This window comes from Mesoplodon bidens (assembly GCF_964165515.1).
Source record: "Mesoplodon bidens genome assembly, chromosome: 4".
Classification (NCBI taxonomy): domain Eukaryota; kingdom Metazoa; phylum Chordata; class Mammalia; order Artiodactyla; family Ziphiidae; genus Mesoplodon; species Mesoplodon bidens.
The window spans coordinates 16,462,494-16,487,520 of NC_138160.1; positions in this window are offsets into that span (position 1 = coordinate 16,462,494).

A 25,027-nucleotide genomic window follows, 5' to 3' on the forward strand; every position below is an offset into this window, starting at 1 on the left:
AAATATACAGATTCTGGTATCCTCAGGTTTAGCGTTGTGCTTTGAAAAAATCCTGGTTATTTAACTTTCAAAAATTGGAGTGAATATGTGTATAGGTTCTTCTTTAAAAACCATAAACCATAGTAGAGTAATAATGACCAACAGCCTTACTACATTCCATAGGCAGTGTTCACTGCCTTTGCCCACATGAGCTATTTCAAACATACCTAGGTTTCACAATAGAGCAATCCTCCTCTCTCACCATCCCTTTTCTCAATGATGTCTCACAAGCCACAAAAAAAGTAGAAGCCATAAATTGAGAATGTTCTTAAACTCTAGCCATCAAACTTGAGAACAAAGATTTCTTTATGCTCAGGTATTCGGGCATTTCTCCTTTTTCACTGGGTCAAGTAACTGTAAAATCTCCAAGGTGATTTAATTTGTCTTGTATTCCTGATCTAGTAGGCATCAGGCTATCAGAAATTGCACTCTCTCAATCATCTTCCCAATCCTTATTTCCAAGTAGTTATTCATTCCATTTTTAAAGTTTGCTCAAGTGTCTGATATCTTCCTCTAAATTCATTTGATACTTATCCATTGCATCTAGTAACTTCAGCTTCTAAGCTGCAAAGCTATTCTTCCTGAATGAGTTTACCACAAACGATTTCATCACTTTTTACATCCACTCTGCAGTTTATTAATCTCTGACTTACCCACTATTGAAATAAAACTTCTTTAAATGACACCTCACATAAATTCTTCATAGTTAAATTCTTCATATTTAAAGTTAATTGACTCATCATTTTTATCCTACTTGATTTATTGAAAATATGGATTCCCTTGGGCACTCTACTCTTCATGAAACACTCCCCCTGGCTTCCATGACACTATATTGCTTTTCCTTTTATATCTCTGTCATTTCTTTATTATATTATATACATGTTCCTATTTTCTGTCCTTAAGCATTAATATTTTCTTTATCCTCATTTGTGTCTCATTTTAAATTTACTTTTGTGTAATTTGATTGATTTTTCAGGCTTCAGCAGTACCAATATCTAATTTCCAATTAAAGATCTTCTTAAATACATACTCATATAACCAAATGCCTAATGAGCATCTACTTAAATTCCTTGCAGGTTCTTCAATATGAACATGATTAAAACTATCTCCAGTGTTCCTTATTTCAGTGAATAACATGAACTTTACCTTGTGTGTTGCCCATGCCAGGAATCTGAAACTTATTTTTGAGTTTTACCTTACATTCATGAGCTCAGTGAAATCAGCCACTGAGTCTTGTGAATGTCATTTATATTCACCAGATTTCTCCACCCATCTTGCTGTAATAGCCTTGCTACATTCCCTAAGCAGTCTTTTCTCCCTTTCTTCCACATAAACTATTCCAAATATGCATTACTGTATGACCCTTCACTTCTGACTTTCCTAAATGATCTTTCTTCTACTTTGATATGCACCTATCTATTCTCTACAGTGCAGATGTAGTTAGCTGGTTAAAAGTAAACATGGCTATGACATCCCCTTTACCTGTATAACACTAATAGTTGAGACTCCAATTCAATGTCACTTCCTCCAATAATTGGAGTTCCTGAGCTTCAGTATCATTTTGCTAAAGCATTAGGGTCAGTGTGATTTGTTTTACGTTTTCTGTTTATAGAAAGCAGGAAGGTAAATCAAGGTTTTGCCACTATTGCTCCCCAAAGATCAGGCCTTGGTAACACTTTACTCACTCAGCAAATTCCCTTGTCCCATTCATTGGTGAATCCCTAGCCAACATGCTGGTTCTCAGGTAGCAACTTGGATCTCTTGAGAGAAGAATAAGACTTTTAAAAGATCTCTTCTGTTAGAACGGATAAGTTTGACTCTGTGGTGGTAGCAGTATACATGAGGGTTAACTGTTTCATGCACCCTCTCTGTGTGTTGTAAACCATTGAACAATAAAGAAGTTAGGGGAATTGTCTGTGCAACTGAGAATCTGCTTATAACTTATACTTGGTCCTCAGGATACATTAGTCCTCCAAATCCTAGTTCCATCATGTCTGTAGTTCTGCATCCACAGATTCAATCAACCTCGGATAGGGTAGTACTACAAAATGCATTTAATGAAAAACATCTGCATACAAGTGGACCCATACAGTTCAAAGGTCAAAGGTCTGCTGAATACAGCACGTTGCCACTTCACCCCATGGTGACACAGAGACACTCAATAAAACTACTTTCTACCAGAGCTCCAAGTGAAAAGTTGAGCACCAATAACTTTCTCTTTAGTTTTAGCAACAGTATAATTAAATGAAATTTTTCACAAATTATTTTCTACTACTTTAAATGTTTTTCTTCCCAGGTACAAGACATTCTTCTTTTTCACTTTCTGAAAAGTAAAAAGAAGAAGGCTTTATATCATATCTTCTTTCTTACTGGTGGAATATTGGTTTACATCATATTCTGACTCTTCTGAATCCACCATCAAAGCAAAAGTAGCAAACAAAGTTAAAGAGTCAAGGAACAATTTATTCAAGGCTATTGCAATAGGATTAAGAGGCCAGAACTCAGTCTGAGCTCAGTCTGAAACAAAGGGATGGAGAGATTTTTAAGCACTAGGATGGTAAAGGATCAAAGGCCATCTGTGTCTGCTAATTTGCTAATTGCCAGCTCCTCCAAAAAAAAAGAAGGAAAAAGAAAACTTTCTTCTTGACAGGAGGTAGTTTTACAACTTGGAGAAAGATACCCAGAGAAGTTGGCTCCTACCTTCCCTTAGAACCTGGGAGACAGGGGCAACATCTTCTTGATAATTACATTTCAAAGGGATAGTTCCCTTGAGAGAGAGATGCTCCTGGACAGATATCTGACAAGAAGGTTTTTACCAAGATTTACATCTCAAAGGGCAGAAAAATAATTTATAGTTACAAGTTTTCTGAAGTAAATGCTCTAAGAGAAGGGAAGTCAGAGGCCTAGAGTCAGGAAAAAGCCTGTCTATAGTTTAGTCTGACTGAGGCGAACAGGAAGGCCTTCTTGGTCACCGTCAGTAATGGCTTCTAATACGTAAGGAAAAGGAGAAATTTAGAAAAAGTAAGTCTGTCTTTCTCTGAACAAACATTTCCTTTCATATCTTGTAGTGAATTAAGTAAAAAAAAAAAAGAAAGGTGTCTTTCCTTTTCGTTGTTGTCCTATATTACTATGTAATTTCAAAGACAATTGGCAGATGGAGGGAGAGAAATCATGCAAAAAGGAATAACAACAACAATAAGAAATGATAGCAGAATTTTACGTTTTAAAAGAATCATCTATTTACAAAAGTCAAGTTGTTTCTACACTATTTATTGTAATTACTTGTTCAGTAATCTCTCTTCTAATTCTGATGATAAACTCTATAAGGACCAGTACTATGTTGTCCATTATGTTTTATTTAACCTAGTGTCTGAAATACAGTAGCTGCCTCAGTAGCTGTTTCAGAAACATTAATGAATAGATGAATGAATCAATGAACTAATAGAGAACTCCTGTGGGAGAATTCAATGTTAGATACCTATTTTAAACATATATTAGGACACAAAAGTTTGATTGTCTCTCAGCTTACTTTTTCCCAATGCTGTTAGAATACTAGGCTTCATTTTGATTAATATTTTGTGTCTGAAACACCAGAACTATGACAGCTTCATCCATTTATTTTCAAATTGTAATTCGTTCTTAGTCCCCGTTTCACGACATATTGTTTGACAATATTTCTGACAAAGTGGAAGAACCTAGTAATCTCACAGCTCTAAACACTTATACTCATGAGAATAGTTTCTTTCTTATTTCTGAATTTTATATGTCTCATAGAATATTTATAAAATTACAAAAGAAGAAAACCTAACTTGTTCTACCTTGAATAGCTGAATCTGAGACAGCATCTTAAGAAAAAAATCTTAACAGGTATACTAAGGCAAGCATGGACTATTCTAATCAAACATGATGAAGAGATTATACTCTATCTTCAGAGAAAGTCCCTGCAAATACCTATCAATTCTAAACATTCTTTTAGGATTAGGACTGTAGATTTAACAAATATCAATATGGGACACCTAGTTACGCTTATTTTTCAGACCAACAACAAATAATATGTCAATATAAGTACATTCTGTGCAACATTTGGGATACTTATACTTTTACATTGTTCCTTTTTTGTTGTTTAATCTGAAATTCAAATTTACCTGGATGTCTTTTATTTTATCTGGCAACTATACTTATGATGAATATCCAGATAATCAGTCTTTTTGAAGTGATTCAAGGAGGAGAGTAAAATTTTCAGTCAGACTAATACAGGATACTTTGATCCAGAAAGTGGAAAATAATCAGTTTGCTGATTTGGACAAGAAAGCTAATAATTTTCAAAACTATCTTTTATTTTTCTGATCATAAACTTTTCTAGGAATGCTGGTTATTCATTATTCTTCTGTTTGTATTGAATTCAATTAGAATGTTCTAGAGCATATTGGATTATACAGCATAGTCTTGAAATTGCTGCTATTTTATTCTGATTCATGTAACATACAATTGATCAACACTACAAGAAATTAATTTCTCAATAACTATTTTTATCCCCTTTCCATTGTATCCAATATATTCTTGAGATAAGTAAGATTTCATGGAAAAATTATTTATTTCATACAAATGTCTATGTTTTCATTAGCTGTAGAAGAGTTAAGATACATTACAACTATTAAAAATAAACTTCTGGCAAGTTACTATGTGCTTTTCTTTATTTTTCACTCATTTAATTCAAACACTTCATGTTAATAACTGAGTACATTAGAGATATAATGACATTTAATATTAAAGATAATGATTATATTCGTTCAAATGTTGAGATATGTGTATGTATGTGTATGTGTGTGTCATATGAACCTAACACAGCAGACTAAATGACAGAATGGTTTACTACTATCCACATATACAGAAAATAAACTCCGTTAATACTTGTACCCAAGAAAAGTAAATCTTTTTGGTGCTGAATATATCAAGTATCTTTTAAAAATTAGACCTTTTAAATATCTTTAGATTATGCAACTTGGACAGATGAGGCTTAATAATATCATGCAACACACCACTTATCAATTGGTTAAGTAATTTAACCAATCCTTTAAAATAAATTTAGCTAATTTTACTTCCTTATACTCTTGAGAAAAAATAACCTTTAGATTTTCCTTCAAACTCAGGAAAGTATAAGCTGCAATGCTCTCCAGGATTAGAAGGCAGCCCATCCTTCCCCTTATTGTTTCCCATAGTGTGAGATAATGAACATTTATTCACACTTTCTCAATGAAGTGACATGCTTCCATGTATTACCAGGTCCAATAATGCACAAGGCAATGGCATGGTCCCCTGAAATTAATGTACAGTTATACATATTCACTTGAGCATTGTTTCCTCAGTGGTACCAGAAAAATCTGTCTTCCACAAAAGGCTTTTCTGTTGTTTAGTATATCACTATTAATTCCTTTGTGCTAAAAATGACTCTGTAGTGAAAATCATGTTTCAGAAAACCGTACCTTCTAAGCATAGCACTCAATGTTCCAAATACTTGCCGAGAACTATGAATTCTTACATCTTTGGAGAATTTGAGATAATTTATACAGTTAGGATCCTCAAGACTTGCTAAAGAAAAGGAAGGACACAAGAGTAACTCCAGGAGTTATATTTTAAGCAAATATGCCATATTAATGACATTTGAGGTAAGAAGACCCAGGAGAAAGCATATTTAAAGACAAGTAGAATCAGGTATTTTGTTTTAGCAACATTACTTTTGAGATATATATTAAACATCTGGTATGATTTATTCTTGCATTTTTGCTTGACCTGTACCAAGAGCTTAATTACGTTTTCCTCCCACCCACAATGAAGTACTTCTTCACATTTTTCAGCTGCTCTTTACTGGAGATATTTTGTAGTATTGTTTGTTACTCTCACTGAATAATTTAGGTTTTCGTAGATGTGTTATTTACAAGGTATTCTTACAGAGGGCAAGATTCCAGACGGATTTTTCCAATCTATCTGGTTTCCACAACATGAAGATTTTCTTCTTCTCAGCTGACTCAAAGAAAAAACTCTTTTCTAGTGTCTTTTATCTGTGAATAACAACATATGCTTGTCTTCTCTTTCTTTGCCAATTTAATCAAGGGGTTAAGAGCAAAAATAACTTTTACTATTATTTTCTAACACTGGACTCTCAACACTGAAATTTCTTTGAGGCTTCTCTCCTTTTTCACATGATTCCTATGCAAATGCTATTGCTTTTTACAATTATAATACATATTTTATAGCACATTTACTAATTTTGTCCACAATGGATTTTCTAGTTGGTTCTCCATTCTCCTGTAAACTTTGGGATGCTTTTTGGGAGAAAAGGTAAAATGCTTTGGCTCAGAGTTTGCTCATAGTGAAAGTATGCATAAACACCTCTGAGTGTATAATATTGTGAATAAAAAATGCAGCCTACAAACATATTTTAATAATCAATATGCTCTAAGTACAATTTAATGTTTAAATATATATATATATCTATATATATATATAGAGAGATATAGATAGATAGATATAGATATAGATATAGATACATATATATAGCACATGATATGGGTTTTTGAAAGCTACAACAATAAAATTATACATTGACAAAGAAAATAAAGTGTAAAAAGCTTGCAACCTTTCTCTCCTGAAGCCATAATCCTCTGCACAGATTTGACATACCCCCTCTCTTTACAAGTCATAGTGGATTTTTCTTGATAGCAACTCAGATTTTCATGTAATTCAAGAAGAGGTGATGGAACAGTAAATAAATACTTTCAATGAAGAAACTGTAAAAAAAAAAATACATATGCAGGGCTTCCCTGGTGGTGCAGTGGTTGAGAGTCCGCCTGCCGATGCAGGGGACACGGGTTCGTGCCCTGGTCTGGGAAGATCCCACATGCCACGGAGCAGCTGGACCCATGAGCCATGGTCACTGAGCCTGCATGTCCGGAGCCAGTGCTCCGCGACGGGAGAAGCCACAGCAGTGAGGGGCCCGCATACTGCAAAACAAAAACAAAAACAAAAAAAAACATATGCATATATACATGCAATAAAAATATTAATAGTAAGATATTATGTCAGCAACGTGGCTTGTATTCTGGTTTGTAATTTTAACAGTTGTTTGACATTAAGCATGTAACTTAGACTGAAATATTAAAATGGTCTTAGTACTACTCATGTTTTATAATAGAGAAAATGATGGATTTCAATATAGGATAACATCACATATTATTAACTATATAGAAAAACGATATCTATGTGAAATAAAAGCATTGCCTATCTAAGCTTTAAAAGTATATTCCTTCATGGAATCTTCCCAAGAGAAACAACCAAAGACAAAGCATGTGATGGTAGTATTAATGGTAATAGTGGTACATATGAAGCAAACTGTCAATAAGACAATGACTAAATTATCTACCATACTATGGAATATCATGCAGTTATGAAAAAGACACTAAAATGATGTATATAATATATATACAAATCTTTTCATATATAATTTAAGTATGTGTGTATATCAATGTCAATGTAAAACAAATTGTTTAGTGTTGATAAAGCTTTAAAAAGAATATGTGTATCAAAATGTTTATGAAAATATCACAGGGAACTATGTTCAATATCCTGTGATAAACCATAATAGAAAAAAAATAGAAAAAAAAGAATGTCTATATGTGTATAACTGAGTCACTTTGCTGTACAGCAGAAATTGGTACATCATTGTAAATCAACTAGACTTCAATAAAAAATGTTTATGAAAATAAAAATAAATCTAAGTACCATTTTATGTTTTTTATGGGTATACTTGTATGTTTATAGAAGCATAGAAAATGTCTGGAATACATGCTTTAAAATAATCATTGTTTCCTCTAATGAGTTTGAACTGTCAGTCAATGGGGAAGTTTGTCTTATCTTGAATAGCAAGCTTATTTCAAGACAATGACATATGTATTGCCTGAACAATTAAAAACTATTTTTAATAAAGGGGAAAAGTAATTATTTGAAGATCATATTTTATTGAATATGGGTGAAGGGCGATATTATTTTGAATGCAAACCAACACATAAAAACAGTATAGTTACTTAAATATATCTGATTTAAAGCTAAGCTCTTTGGTGTCAAATATCCTCTATATTTGTAACATGGTCTTTTGATTCAATAGGAAACTAATTAATGTCTTAAAAGTGCAAGCAAAAGAAAAACAGTTATTTGAGTTGAAAAGAAAGCTCATAGTCGATACTACTTTTATGAAAGATATTTAATAGGAGTAGTTTTCAGCCTTAATTACCAGAATTTTTGTTTTTATCATTTCAATAAATTTAATCATTATATAATGAAAAATGACATCTAATATTCTAAGGTTTTACGAGAGTTAATTTTCAGTAATGGACTAATCATTTGTTTTCTAATGAAAAAATGTCACATAATTATTTCAATGTATTTTCCTTGTTTTCTGTTTTAGAAAAACTTCCCTAAGCAAACTATTTCTGACTTCAGGTAAAATTATATCCACAGTTAACCATCAGCCTGTGATACAGACCACCAAGAGAAGAGTGCCATCAGTGTGGATCTTGTCTTTGTCCTGATGGGTATGGTGTATACCCTACCTGAGTCATGCTGCTATTTAACCATTGCCTCAAGTATGCATTCAGCAGGTTCTACATCACCACTGTTTTTTGTTGTTTTCCTTAGACTTTTCAGATTTATTATTTAATTACTACCATTCTACACACATTTAAATATTGTTATTAAAAACACCTAAAATGTTATGGGGAATTTCTGGGAGAACTTCAGTTGAGGTATGTCCAGAGTGGTTGCAAACAGAGCTGTGTAAGGGTGTAGAGCTTCCCACTTGTTTACTCTAAGGAGTAACAATTCATAATGTTGTGTCAATGCACCCTTGTGAAACTCTGAGACTTAACAGGCAGACTTTGTGTTAAAATTATTTTTTAAATAATGGTAAGATATTTTTTGTCCTCTTTTACTGAATTGATGTTTGCATTGACAGTACAAAAGCAATTGTGGGTAAAATGACTGGTGCCTTAGCATGAATCACACTGCTGACACCATAATGAGTTAGTGGTCACTGTATTCTTCCCATGACACAACTGCACAGAAGAAGAAGAAGGGGAAGGAGAGGATGCAGCAGCAGCAGTGGTGCAGCTGGTTTTAACTGGCGATTCTTTTTTGTAGCAGGAAAAAAACCCTCAACTATTGGGTAGGCATAATTTTAATGTATTGAGTGATGAAATGGAATGCACTTATTAAGCACTTCCACTGCATACCAAAGTACAATTGTCTCTCAAGAAAAATACACTTCAATGATTGTTTGGACTGCAAACTGAATAGCTGATTTTTTTTTAATGAAACACTTGTTTATTTGAAAGAATGACTGCCAGACAAACTATGTTTATTCAGATTTTGTATTTGGTTACAGGTTCTTGAAAATAAACCAAGTGAGCATGTCAATTGCAGGCAAACAACAGACAATACTTGTTGTCAATGATAAAATTTCAGCTTTCAAATAAAAATAAATTTTGTAAACTTTATATTTGCCACCATGTGTTTGACAGATTACCAAAACAAATAATTTTCTGATCAAATCAGCAGAGAGAAGAAGGATTTGACTTTTTAAAAAATATTATTTAACAAAATAAATCAACATTTGGAAGATCTGTAGAATTCACTGAACCATTACTTTTAAAATAACCCATATATGATTTAAAGATCCATTAAAAATGCAAGACAGAATAATGTTTTTAAAATTATAATCTGGGAAGTCTGTTAACATGTTTTCAGATCCCACATTAAAACTAAACTTTAATAAATTAACACTTGCTGAATTTGGGTATAGTGTTAAAATAATTCTCCATAATTATCTTATAAGTTTTTTTAAATCCTCCTACATTTTCCAGCTGCAAATCTGTGTGAGGCTGGATTGTCTTCGTGTACTACAAATTAGCTAAGATATGCAGTGTATTAGAGCAAAAGTAAGCATGAAACTCTAGCTGTCATATATTGTCAGACATAAAAGAGATTTGAGGCAAATTAAAGAGATTTATCCAGAGATTTGACACAGACAGTCAATTCTAACTGCTAGTTATAAATATTAGGTTCAGAACCAGTTCCTTAGCTATTTCTGCAAACCTAAAATCCCTGGGCTGAAATGCATGAATTTTGTAGGGCTACTTCTGTAAGTCATACATTTCCCGTTGTTCCTATCTTATATGAACTAATTATATTACAGAAACATGTACTATAGCTGTAAAGACTTTATTTTAATACTGCATGTTGATCAGTAGTATAGTGAAAAATAAAGCAAGGCGAAAGAGAAGAGATTGAAAGTATGCTCCTTTAAGCTAGATGAAAGAAACTGCTTCTCTGAAAAGGTGACAATTGTGTGAATAAGCTATGAAAACACCTGGGAAAGAACTTACCTGGAAGGGAAAGGCAAGTACATGTTTAGCATGTTTGATGAAGAACAATAAGACTCAACTTCATACACCAAAGTTAATTAAACAGAAAATTATAAGGGATAGGTTAGTAGAGGTTGTCAGGCAAGAGATCATCAAAATTCCCCTATGGGCATGAAGAAATATGTATATGGAAAGGTGATTAAAGGTTAAGACTGAAGCCAACTTTCATTGATTCAAATCCTAGCTGTTTTATAGAGTGTTCAGGTGATGTTTAAGCAGAAAATGGAATTAAACATGGTAACAATGATGTACATGAAGGAGGAGGAAGATGAGGAAGCTAGTGCAAAGGTTTTGGTGTTAGATATGTGATGTGTGCAAGAGAAAGCAAGGGAACTAGTATGGCTTAAAGGAAAAACTCAGAGAGGGGAAGAAAGAGATTAAATAAAATGATTGATTGAGAAGCAGACCTTTTATGCTCTACTAAGAAATTGAAACACTTTTGGATTTTAATTGGAAGGAAATGGAAGGTCTTTGTTGAGTTTTAAGCAGAAGACTGATCTGTGGTATACATATCTGAGGTCTCATTCCAGGTTTTACATGAAATATACATTTTATGACCAAGAATGTATATAGGAAAACAAGTTAGTAGTAGTTAAGTCAAGCCTAAGTTAGTATAGACAAATATTTCATTAAAATGATGGCCACTAGACTACACAAAATAGACATGAATAGAAGTAAAGAAAGGTAAGCATATGGCTTAAAAGTGGTGACTCAGAAGATTCCCTAGGTGGAAATCTCAGCTTTGGAGACACATAATTGCTGTGGAAAATTTTACACTTTCTGTCTCAGTTGTTCATGTGTAAAATGAGGTCAGTAAGTATATAACCTTATATTATGTTCTGAAAACTAAATGGATTATTACCTGTGAAACATGTTGAACAGTAGTTGGCTGATAATAAGTATTTAGTATATGTTTTATGGCTATTAATATTTATTTGTATTATTATGAGAGGGAAGAATGGTTAATCGGGCAGTCCTGAAGAGATCAAACACTGGGTGAAATGTGGATGATTATAAAAGTGACCTTGACGGAAAAACAAGGTTTCTGTTAGAAAGTGGGATACTGTGTGAGTTAATGATTTTGCATTGTAGAGGTTTGGGATAGGAGCTTGCTCTCAATGATAGAAACATGGTGCTGTTACTGGTTCTAGCTATTGTTTTTTTTCCACATTCCCATGTACAGTTTCTTGCACCTTTCAGGGGTAACAGCACTAGCCTAATCACATGCCTTACTCAGAGGTCAGAGTGCCAAGTCTTTGGAGCACCCTCCTATAAGTTTCTAGGATACTTTAAGTACCATTTTATCCCCCAGCATTAGTAGTGCTGGTTGCTTCCTGCAGTTACTATCTCTGGATGATCTCAGTGTTCCTTTTGTGTTATTTAGCCCTTCAATTTCTGTTAAGCAATTCCCCATATTAAAATTTTCCTGTGAAATACTATTGTTCTCACTATTTTCCTGATTAGGCTTTACTTGGTATATGATAGCATGTTTTCTTTCTCATTTATTTATACATGTTCATAGATATCTATGTGACTAAAACTTTATATACATGAAGTCATGTCATAATGCTGGAACTTTTTGTGCAGTTTTGATTTTCTTTTTATTTTTTCCTGAAAATTCAATTCAGTTTATATTCTCTCTTTCTTCCAAATCACCTTCCCAATCCTAATACATATAGGCAAAATAACTTATGATAATATCTTAGAATTCATTCTTCCACAATATCCTATGTTCATGAAATCATATTGTCTAGAGATCACTAATATGTATATATTTGGTCAAGTTTCAAGGGCTAATTAGGGAAGCAGTACTGCTTATTGGAAAATTATTGCATACTAAGAATTACAAGGTATTTGGAATTCAGGTTAGTGAATTTCAATAGGCTTTCATTCACTTGTTTTCATCCCTCAGGGAAGAAGACAGAATACTTTCTTCTCTTAGAGAATATAAATATTAGTAGAAGATGGGCATTCAAGTCAATGTTCTATCCCTCTTATAAGTGTTCATAAGGACAATATCTGAGCTTCAAGTACCTTATTAAAAATCTGAACAAGAAATTTCTTTAATGGGAATGAGAAACTACAATCTTATAGTAAATATCATTTCTATTAATACTGATAAATTGTTACTATTTTATAATAAAACACTAGTGATGATGAAATGATAATTCATATAATTTGACATATACTGCATCAACTTGAAAGAAATAAGATGTTTAATCAACACATTGGAATCATTATGCTACTATCATCATTCTCACATTGATTTCCTAATAGCTTGAGTTTGCCTTATCATCCTTGCAGGAGCACATCTAAAACAAGATGAAAGCACAGAGAATACTATATGAAGTAAAATAAAGCTTGAAGTTTGAGTGATATCCTTGGTAAGGAGGAGAATGTGTAAATTTGAGAGGTGACAGAGTGGTGGTTAAAATAAATTTATAAGAATCATATTCCAAGTTGTTAAGATATATTATACTGTTTCGAGTTGAAGTTCTATATCTGCCCTTGGTAAAATGTTTGCTAATTGGACATGAACATATAAAGTATCATAAGGAAGCATTAGTATTACAAAGTTCATAATGATGTACTGTTATGATTGATATAAAATAGTGCTATAAAAGTTATGAGGTAAAAGCAATTAAAGCAATATACTTTTCACAAATTAACCATGACATTTTCTTAGTATGAAGGCTCAAAGATAATGTATGTAATCAAGATTAAATCACCATGTTGAAATATTATGGAGTTACTCATTGGGCACCATGCCTGAAGATATAATGATTTATAAAATGGGAAACTATGAGTATGTGTATACATGTGTATAATTATATATAATTTAATAGATCATTGAAGAATTGTGGTACCCCACAACTGATTCAAAGCATTTATTATTTCACAAGTATACATATCCATAGTCTCTTCCCACAATCAAACTACAAATAAGGGTCAACCAGCACTTTATTATAAAATTTGTAATTTCTCTTTCATTTCTTCCTTTTTAGCAAATATTCTCCTAATTCTTTCAGATGCTTATAAACTTTAAAATTACTGCTAATTTAGAAGATCTCTGTGTTACTTTGTGACTCTTTGTTTTTCTACAGTACCTTTATTTTTATTTTTTACACTTCTTTCCTTTCCATTACTTATCCAGAGCCTGTTCTTTAGACCTTTTTACCAAGGTTCACTAGCCATATACCCACTTAAATCTTGTCAATGTCTTTGGTATATGTCACTGTGGGACATTCTAAGGATTAGAGGGTACTCTGTGTTTTACTTATCATAGCTTATTATACTGAGATGATTGGTAGAAAGATAGAGAGATAATAGGGATATAATCTTAGGTTGTTTTCTTACATATTCTTACCTCTTTAATCTCTTTGGAATAAATTCAGCATCAACTTCGTAAATTTCTTTTTATATTTTTAATACTTTTGAAAACTGTTATTGTATAATTCAATGTTAGATTTTTATAACTTCATCATTTCTCTTTCACATGTAAATAAAATATTTTGGTCATTTTAGGATTAATATTTCCTTCATCTAAACAGTTCTACTCACAGAGAAATTAGTTCTCATCTTTGAAGTGGAGAGATAATAGAAGCATATCACTGTAAGTGAACTTTACTTGATGAAAGAGACTCCAAACTCATATTAGTCATGATAAATTGAATTTCTTTGTCTTTTTAGATTGTTGGCAAAATCATGAACCCCATGATAGAACAGATTTTTAATATTCACATCTCTAGAGAACTCCTAAACACATAAGTTCTATCTCTCATTCACATCCTTTCTGGTTTTACCTTTTCATTTTTTTATATCTCGATTATATTTCTTTATTATGGATATTACCAAAGAGACACAGAAATCTCAACCATTACCCAGTTTCAGTAATTACCCATACATAACCAATCATGTTTCAGTTGTACCATCTCTAACATTCTGGATTATTTTTAAGCAAACCAGATTCACAGGATTTTATGTGTACATACACCAATATAACAACTCTAAAAGCTAAATCTTTTAACTATAGCATATGCTACCGTCATACCTTAAATTTAACAATAATTTCTTAATATTATCTAATGTTAAGTTGATGTAAAAATTTGTCTTGTGAAAGTCTTTTATAAAATAGTTTTAAATAAAAATCTGGAGCCTAGCAGAATCCATACATTGTTTTTGTTTTTGTTTTTGATTAATATGTCACTTAAATGCCATCCTTCCCCCCACTTATTTGTTAAAGATGGGGGTCAGTTGTTCTGTAGATATTTCCATATTCTGATTTTTGCTGATTAATTCACATAATGTTTTTAACACTTTTCAATATTTGCCCGGAATACTATACAGATAGTGTTGCTTACTTGTTTTCACATTACATTGAGATGTAAAGTTTGATGATCTTTTTTTCTGTGATGTGAATGAAACTCCATCATTAAGCTCCATTGTTGTCCACCTGGTCCATCTTACTAAACTGTCCTCCATCAGTTTTTCATCTAATGGTTTTAGCAGACATTTATGGTCATTACCTAAATCCAGTGTTTCATTAGGAATTGCAAAATGGTGATATTCTATTTTGATCATGTTTCATTTATTAGAACTTTACAAACAAACATTTTTCCTCATGAACTATTTAGTTTCTGTGAGTTACCGTTCTTAAGGGAAAAGGAGTGTAGAAGCTAGCTGTGTTCCCTTTATAAAACAGGTTGCTACTGGTAACCTCTAGAATTAAATAATATGGTTTTTGTTGCAGTGGTTAGGTTTTTGCTTTACATTTTTGTTTGTTTGTTTTAGTTTTAGTGTCTTTTTGAACCCCTATATTATATAGTATTTTATGTTTCAGTCTGTCCCAGATATTATTATTGTTGATTCTTGTACAGTCCCATTTTGGGACACTGGATTTTCCTTCAAGTTGACTCTTGTGTATTTTTGACATGAACCCATGTTCTTTGAGAACTTTCTTGCTTTCTAGTGTAAAAAATATTACAGAATCATCTTTTACATTTCCTGCCCTCAACCTGGAATCAGCCCTTTCTAAAAAAGCCCTGGTACCTTTTTTTGAAAAAATGGCACACAAAGACCACATTCTGTGGGCTAGTGTTATTTACTGCTAATGGTTAATCAATCTTTCTAGGTCAATAGACCTGATCAAGCTAGGAAAATATGCATATTCATTTTGAAAATTAAACATGGATTATAAATTCATACTGCTGTTTTCAATTCAAATATGATTAAAGGTTTTTACATAACTTTCTTAATTTTATATTTGTCCCTATTTTTAAATTGAAATTTCTTGTTTTTTAGAGTAACATAATACTTTGTTTAATCTTACAAAAAAATCTAATAGTTTCAAAGTAATAATAATTTAATTTATACAAACAATGTAAATACTTAATAAACAGTTTAAGATTTATTTGCAGTTTTATTTTGTGCTTAGGATGTATCACATTGACAGCAATACTATTGATTTCTGGGTAAAGCTTACAGAAAATAGAAGTAACAGACAAGAAACAAGTGAACAAATAAATACTTTTAGACAATGTTAAGTGTTGTGATGGAAAGATAGTGAGTGAGAAATATTTTTTGGTGGGGTGAGTTACAGAAAGTCTCACTGAGAAAGTGCTATTTGAAGAGAGATCTGAAAATGAGGGAAAACTACTTAAAATTAGGTGGAAAAAAGCTTCTAGGTGGAGGGAACAGAAAAAGTATAATCCTGAAAAAGCACTGGGCTTGCTATGTTTTAGTGAAAGGAAGAAGGCTAGTCTGGTCAGTCTAGTGAATCATGAATCTAGTCTCAACTATTAGTCAGAATTGTAGACAGGGTCTACAAGGTATATATATTTGTATGTTTGTATGCATATATGTGTATTAAGTAGGCTGTATATATCTTTCTATATTTCTCTAAGTGCATCTGAAGGAAAGATTTTAGAGGAAAATAATTTTTGAATTTTATATGGGTTATTTGAGATTCTTTTGGTTTGTTTGGCTATTGAGCTGTGGGAGTCTTTTGTATGTTTTGTGTATTAAGCCCATTTGATAGGTCTGCTCTTGGGCATTTCTTTTATTGGGGGGGGTTATGATTACAGTTTTATGTTATTACTTGGTATTGTACCATTCAGTTTCCTATTTCATCATGATTCAGTCTTGGTAAGTGGTATGTTTCTAGGAATTTATCTATTTTTTTCCTAATTATTCAATTTGTTAGCATGCAATTTTTCATAGCGGCCTCTTACAATCCTATTTATTACTGTGGCATCAGTTGCAATATCTACTCTTTTATTATTGGTTCTATTTATTTAGTCACTGAGTCTTTGCTCTTTTTTTCTTAGTCTAGCTACAGATTTGTCAATTTTGTTGATCTTTTCAAAAAACCTACTCTCATTTTCAAAGGAGGATCTTTTGTAATTTTTCCTATTTTCTTTTTTAAAAAAGTTCTGCTCTAATCTTTAGTGTTTTCTTTCTTCTGCTAACATAGGAATTGGTTTGTTCTACATTTTTTAGTTCCTAGAGGTGTAAAATTAGGTTATCTGTGATCTTTTTTAATGCACTATCACTATAATCTTTCCTCTTAGTACCACTTTTGTAAAAATATTGTTATTTCCCTTAAGTTTTGGTAAGCTGTATTTTCATTTTCATTTGTTTCAATATATTTTCTAATTTCCCTTTTAATTTCCTCTTTAAAAATTGTATACATAAAAGCAACTCTATTCTTGTCAACAAAAAAATATTGATTACAATGGAAATTAATTATCTTTGTTTAATCTGTGAAGGGAGGTCAAATATTACATATACTTATTAATATCTTGAAATGTTGGAAAGTCATAGAAGAGCACATGCTGAGTATTTCATAAAAATTCTACTAGTATAATTTGAATTAGTTACTTAAATGTAGGATAAAGTCATGAAAGTCATCTGTTCTTCATCAGACCATTTTTATAGTGAGGCAATTCTTAGCTTCTGTGTATGAAATTGAAGGATATATTATCATTCAACCTTCTACCATGAATGGACACACAGACTGGATAATTTGTTGTGAGTTAATAAATTGACTGTTTACAGGTACATGGATAGTTTTTGAAGATCAACAAGTGATGATGCAGTATCTTTAAAAGAAAGGGAAGAAATCTATTAATGTAGTCCATTCATAAAACTCAAGATAAAGGATAGACATTGCATCTGAGGGACCAATCAAAGGCATCTAGCACCAAGGTCTACTAAGCTTTTTAATTTTTAGCATAAATAAAAATTGTCATAAGTAGATTTATTCCATTTCATAATATCTTTGTAGTTTTACCACTATCTAGTGAAGAAATTACATGTTACCAAATTGCTTTTTAAAACACTTCTTTTTTATTTTTTTAAACATCTTTATTGGAGTATAATTGCTTTACAATGGTGTGTTAGTTTCTGCTTTATAACAGAGTAAAACATTTCTTTAGAAATGTATTGTAATTGGACATTTTGACACTGCACGTTTACAGATTACCATAATAAAGGCAGTAAATTGAAGATGACATAATTAAAAAGTTATTTTTATAGCAAGATAAATCAAATTATCCTCAACAATATAACCCATAGAGAGACAAACGATAATGAAAGAATTTTAAAATATGCAATAAATTGTCCTAGAAGGAAGGAAAGTGTTTCTCCATAGCACTTTTCAATGCAACAAAGTGGTTATTGAAAAACATTGCATACATTTTAGGTACTTATATTCAAATCTGCTTATATATGTTTTGCTTTCATAAATGTATCCCCAAAATATTACATGTGAATATTGCTGGCTAAAATTTTAAACTTGATATGTCCTTGTATGATGTTTTTCAATATTATATTTATTCATTAATTTACTGAAATTTTTTTCACAAATATTTATCAGGTAACTTCTATGTGTCAGGAATTTTTTAGGTGCTAATAAAAACAGAAGTTCCCACCTTCAAGGAACTGATTTATTTTCAAGTTTTTCAAAGGTAACTACTTCTCTTAGTATCAGTTTAATAAAGCTTTACTTTATTAACATACTATTTTACATTTTATTGTATAAGCGATTACAAATGTTAAACTCCCATTGCGTGTATGTGTGTGAGACAGAGAGACACAGAGAGAGAACTTGAGAACTCATTAATGCAGAGGTTCCTTAGAGTATTTTGCCTTTTTATTTTCAAAGAGGTTTCAGGCAGTTTTATCAATACATATTTTGTAATGTGATTAATTTGTAACTGCTTAGGTTATATCATCTTTATTGACTCTAGAGTCCTTCACTTTGTCATCTATTAAGTCCAAGTGCCATCTTTTTAAATTAATTTGACTCATGTAAGTAATATGCCCACTAAATAGATGAATTTCAGGGATATATATTAAAATGATTACATTTTTTAGTTTAACATGTCATAATCAGTGAAAATAGTTCTGTAAAAGTGATTTGATTGATAATTTACCAAAGATGCCAAACTTCCCTGTTCCCCAATTATTTCTAACATTACTTGATTACTATCTCTGCACAGATCACTCATTCTATACATATACATATATAATTATTTAATTATATATGAAGGAGTTAACAATAAATTAGCTATTAAAATATGAAAGTCACTTAATTACATTTTAATTATAAATTAAAAAGTAATAATGTATACAACTAAAGAATGTTTTTGGAACCTCCTAGTCATTTAAAAACTTGAGAAATTTCATGCTGATTCTAGGTAACATGTTACTTACTGATTAATTTACTCAGTATATATACACATCGTGTTGCATCTATTCATCCCTCAAGTTACAAGAGTCTGAAAATTAACTGACACTGAAAAATGACTAGATGGAAAAAAACAAAGAGTTATTTCAGAAACTTTGTTCAAAATCAATACTTCTACCCAGTTTCTCCAAAATTTTTTCTTTCAATCTGGATAAGGGGCTTTGTAATCTCAATAGCCCATTTCAATTCAAAATAAATAACGACATAACTGTGGGGTGGATTTCCACCTTGGGGTACTGCAGTCTTTCCTAAACAGGGATCAGCTTCCCCTCTGTGCTTTGAGAATGGGGTCTGAAGGTTGAAATAACCTTGCAAGTCTACAAGGAAAATTACACAAGAAGTAATTATAAAATCATCTATTCTAAGAACAGGTTGTCACGTATAAATAACAAATTATCTACCATAGAGAAACAAGTTTTCAAACCAACATATGGTAGAAATATGTCAGGAAGCTGTAGACATATTTATTTGTTTCTTCTAGGACTATAATGACCATTGCTTCTTTTGAATCCCTTTCTCATGTAACCCACCTCTGAGGAAAGTAATTATTGCTATGAGATGGTCATATTCCTAAAAAAATGATGGGAACACTCCTATTAATAGAGCATATACATGTTTTTTCTTTGGAATGCCTACTCACTTCATAAGCCTTTTTATAAAGTCTGAATGGGTGAAAGCTTATCAAGTGCTTAGAGTAGTCCTTAGCAAATGAAAAATGTTACATCAGTGTTTCTATATATTACTAATATTGTTATTGCTTAGTTGATTAAATTTTGAGTAATTCAAGAGGGCTTCCATAGAGTTTAATTTAGTTTAATAGAATTTTCCTTCTGGATTTGGATCCAAAATTTCATCTAATTATAAATTATTGCTTTCTCTTAATTTGTTCTTGTACATTTACTTTCCTCTAGGTCTTAGCATAATTTAAATAACTAGAAGTATGTCATGTAATATAGTGATCTATCTATCAATTGATCATGAAAATTGATACCTGAAGAAAATAAAAATATTCCTCATTCTCATGGAGGTATATATTATCTGAGATTACATTGTTAAATCACACATAATTTTTAGGATGATTACAAATTCTTTCTATATTAGGAAAATGTCTTTATTTACACTGTTCTTTAATATATTAGATTCTAACACTTAAGATTGTTGCCACCTAATATATACAATACAATATTTTACAACTTTACACTTAAATATAACATACATATAGAAAAGTGCACATATCACAGGTATTTTCAAAATCTGAATATCCTGTGTTACCTGTAACTAAATCAAGAAACTGATGATTAACAAAACTGAAAACCACCGCCCATCCCCATTCTTCCTTCCAGTCACTAAACTCACCAGGAGGGAAACCACTGTTCCTGATCTCTTACAGGATATATCAGTTTCACCTGATTTTATATATAGTTGGAAACATACTCTATGTTCTCTACAGGTGGAACCTTTACAGGATGTACTTTTTAAATTCAATGATATTTTTGAGATTCATACATATTGTTGCATGAACTTTTAGGACCAAACACCAAGTTTTTATTCTAGTCTCCCACCTTCCTGTGCAGTACTAGGATAAAACAACTGTTCTGTAGCCAAAGCCAGTTGTGGTTCTTCTTAATTTTAAAATTTGCCATATCAAATTTTGAGACCATTAATAACTTTACCTGGTCATGACAGGTGATGACCCATGCCTAGAATAAGCAAAAAACAAAAACAAAAACAAAAGAAACCACAGAGGGGCATAATGAATTTTACCTTGAAATGATTTACCTTTCTCTGGAACTTTAATTCTCCCATCCTCTTTGCTTCTACACTTTTCTTGATGGGACTGAAGCACATCATATTTTTGTACCCTAAGGCACCTTTATATATTGCTTTATTTATTTGTTATAGCGTCAGTGTTCACTTATTTTTTAGCTAGGTTTTGATTACTGTTAAATTTGAATATTTCTGTAACTATAAAGTATCATGATTTATGTAAGATAAGTATCCACATGTATTTCAGGCAGAAAAATTTTAATAACCAATATACAATGTTTACTTATAATACTATATTCAAATGCTACATTACATGACTAGTAATTACAACTCAAAACTACCTCACAGATAGTTGTATAAACTGGCTCTCACAACTAGCACATCGGTGTTTTGATTATATAGTGACCACAGTTGAAGCTTAGTTCTGAGTGTCAGGTTCGGTTTAGTTCTGGGTGTCAGCTAAAAATCTTATTTTAGTTTTCATTCAAATACAATAAATATTTCTTGTAAAAATAACTCTGGAAAGAATTAGTCCTGTATTTACTTACTAAAGTTCTCTGCATCTGTTTACTTATACAAGTAGAGTGTGTAAACAATGAAATGTTTCCTACATACAATAAACACAATATAAATTAAATATTGTTGAAATAGCTCAGTCTTCCATATTTCATATTCAAAACAGGTGTGTGATTGTATCTAAGCAGCCTTAACATTTACAATAAAGATACTTTTAATAAAATGTGATTAAACCGTAGATTAGTAACTTACTGGTTTTGGCAAACTCTTATATTTTTTGCGTATCATAGTGCTACCAGTTGTTCAATAGATGGACACATCTAACACTGTGACAGGTATGGCCCTCCGGTCCACTTAAATTAGTTTGATAGTAACGGTCTTTTATCTATCACACTGCTCTTGTCTGTGGTTTTATATTTTCCTTTATTTGTGAGCTGTGAAGTTTTTCAATAAAAAGTTCAAAGCTCACACAATATAACAAACATGAACACGTATCCTTTCAAGATCTTTTAAGAATTTATATCCAAAGACACTTTGTAATATCACCTTCTTCCTACAGAGCAGTTTAATATATCAAACATTTCAACTGATTTTGAGAATAATATTAGTATATAATAGGATCTCATTGTTTTCCCCATCAGGAATCTACCACTTTTGACCAATAATTTTATATATAAATATATATAAATATAAATATATGTCATAATACCTTTAAGAGTTGAAGGCAGAAGGCATCTAAACTCAAAAAGGATGACAAGATATATGAAAATTGCTTTTTTCTTCAATAGGATAAGATATAAATCCTTGGTTTTGCTTTCAATAAACGTGTTACTGCTTTCAAACAATACATTGTTCTTTCAAATATGATTTAGACCTTGATAGAAAGAAATGAAAATTAAATGACATGGAACATAAAAACTCAGACAATATCTATATATAAAGGACATGGAACATAAAAACTCAGACTATATTTATATATGTATGTCTATATATGTAATGTTATTGCAATCTTCATGATGGAAGTTTGTATGAACTATAGATAGTACTTATATCCTTTCTTAAGTCTGACCTATATTTTCTATGGACAAATTAAATAAAATTCCAGTGTGCTCTTTTGTTTTCAAATTATGACACATTAATGACTCAATCTTATAAATTTTCACTATATAATCAAATATTTATACATTAAACACCCCATTCATGGGCTTCCCTGGTGGGGCAGTGGTTGAGAGTCCGCCTGCCGATGCAGGGGACACAGGTTCGTGCCCCGGTCCGAGAAGATCCCACATGCCGCGGAGTGGCTGGGCCCGTGAGTCATGGCCGCTGAGCCTGCACGTCTGGATCCTGTGCTCCACATCGGTAGAGTCCACAGCGGTGAGAGGCCCGCGTACCCATTCATGATACTAAGATTTTAGATCTTTTGAGTAAATACGTATTGATTTAACTGTAATAAATTAGTTTTCCTAAGTTTTGTATTAAATATATGCTTGTGAATATTTTATTAAAAAGTCTGATGTAAAGAATTTTTGAATGATCCTACTAGTTTTCAGAAAAAAACTAGGGGGTTTTTGTCATATAGCACAATGTCTAAGTTTCAGAAACAGAGACCAACCTTTTAATTTAGTCAGTTCCTGAAATGTCATTCTGATTCTTATTTGATTTGTTTTCTTTGCCTGCTATATGAGCCAATTAACTTCCATTAAGATATATTCTGAGGAAAGGTATTTTTGTTTGTTTTCAAGGGAGATCATGCAGTCTTTCTGCTCCTGGCTTATTTAATTTAGCATAATATCATACAGGTTCGTATATATTGTTGCAAATGACAGGATATCCTTCTTTTTAAGTCTGAATAATATTCCATTATATACATGTATATATGTATATATATGTATATATGTGTGTATATGTATATATATGTGCCCCACATTTAATCATGGAAACTTAGGCAAGTGCTGTTTACTACAGGCTGTACTATATTTTCCATGTGTTATTTGATGATAGTAATGCCTAAGTCAGTTAACATAATCATGGAAACACTGTAAAATATACATTGCAAGTTATATGCAATGAGAGCTGCCTAGGTTATACTGTGACTATGTTGAAGCATCTCGGTATTCTCAAGTGGAATCTCAATTAAAAAAAAAAGTAATGTGGATACTCACTGAGTGGCATTCCGGGATCAGGTTATCTATGCAGTTGTCTTCCACAATGAACTGACTAGGAGTGTCATGAAGCACCTGTAAGGACCCTGTGACTGAGGAGAATAATTTTAAATTCACAAATATAACACACTTAAATTCATTAAATTCTGGGCACATGCCATTATGGCAATAAGGAAGCAATTGCAGTTAAAATAATGTCTTGTGGTTTACAGCATGATACAACCTCATTATAAGAACATGAAAATGCTTAAGAGGAAAACAAATGAAATAGCAACATTGAGGGTACAAGTCAAAGTGCATAAAAATGTTCTTTTATGATTTCTCTATATACAAATAATATATATTACAGGATGCCATTTCTATAAAATTCAAGAACTATCAAAACAAATCTATGGTGTTGGTCTAAGAATAATGATTATTCTGAGGGTCACTGACTAGAAGGGAGAGTGAGAGGGCATCTTGACTGCTGGCAAATCTTACTTATATTTACAGTTGACTCTTGAACAACTTGGAGGTTAGAAAAAATGACAAAACTAGAGAAAAAACAAATTTTGATGAGATCAAAATTGAACATTTTAGTATAAAAATATACAGTAAAGGAAACAAACAAACACAACCATTATATTGTCTAGGAAATATGTTTTCAGAATATCTAAAACACTGAATGATCAGATACCACATATATATATATATATATATGGGAAAACATTCCTCAGGAAATTATGTGAATTCAATGAACAGGCAACTCACAGAAGTAAATACCTAAATGCAAAACAAGTGGTGGAAAAAGAAAAATGGGATTAACAACTTTAAAAAAATCCTAAATTATGGAATTCCTTTTCAGAACGATATGTGCAGAAAGTATGACTCTTTCAACTCTTTTTTTTTATATTTTACATATTTACAAGTTACTAAAATAAATTTGGCTCAAATAATTTCATATACATTTGAGCATCTCCTAGATGTAAGTGATGATATACAAGGAAATTCATTCCTTCCATCTATGATTTTCTTCTAAATTCAACTAATAAATTTTTCTTTTTGGAAACTTCACTTTTCATTTCCACTTGATTCTTGTTATTAAATAAAATTCTTGCTGAAATTCTCTCTTATTACCTATTTTCTTTAATATATCAATCATAATTATATTAAAGTTTGTACTAATTTTCTCTTGCTATGAAGCATATTTTCACAAATGTACCTACTTAAAATAGTACCCACTAATCAGTTCACAGTTCTAGAGATCAAAAGTCAAGATACAATGTGTCTGGATCTTCTGCTCAGGGACCCAAAAGGAAAGTCGAGATGTCAGCCAGTCT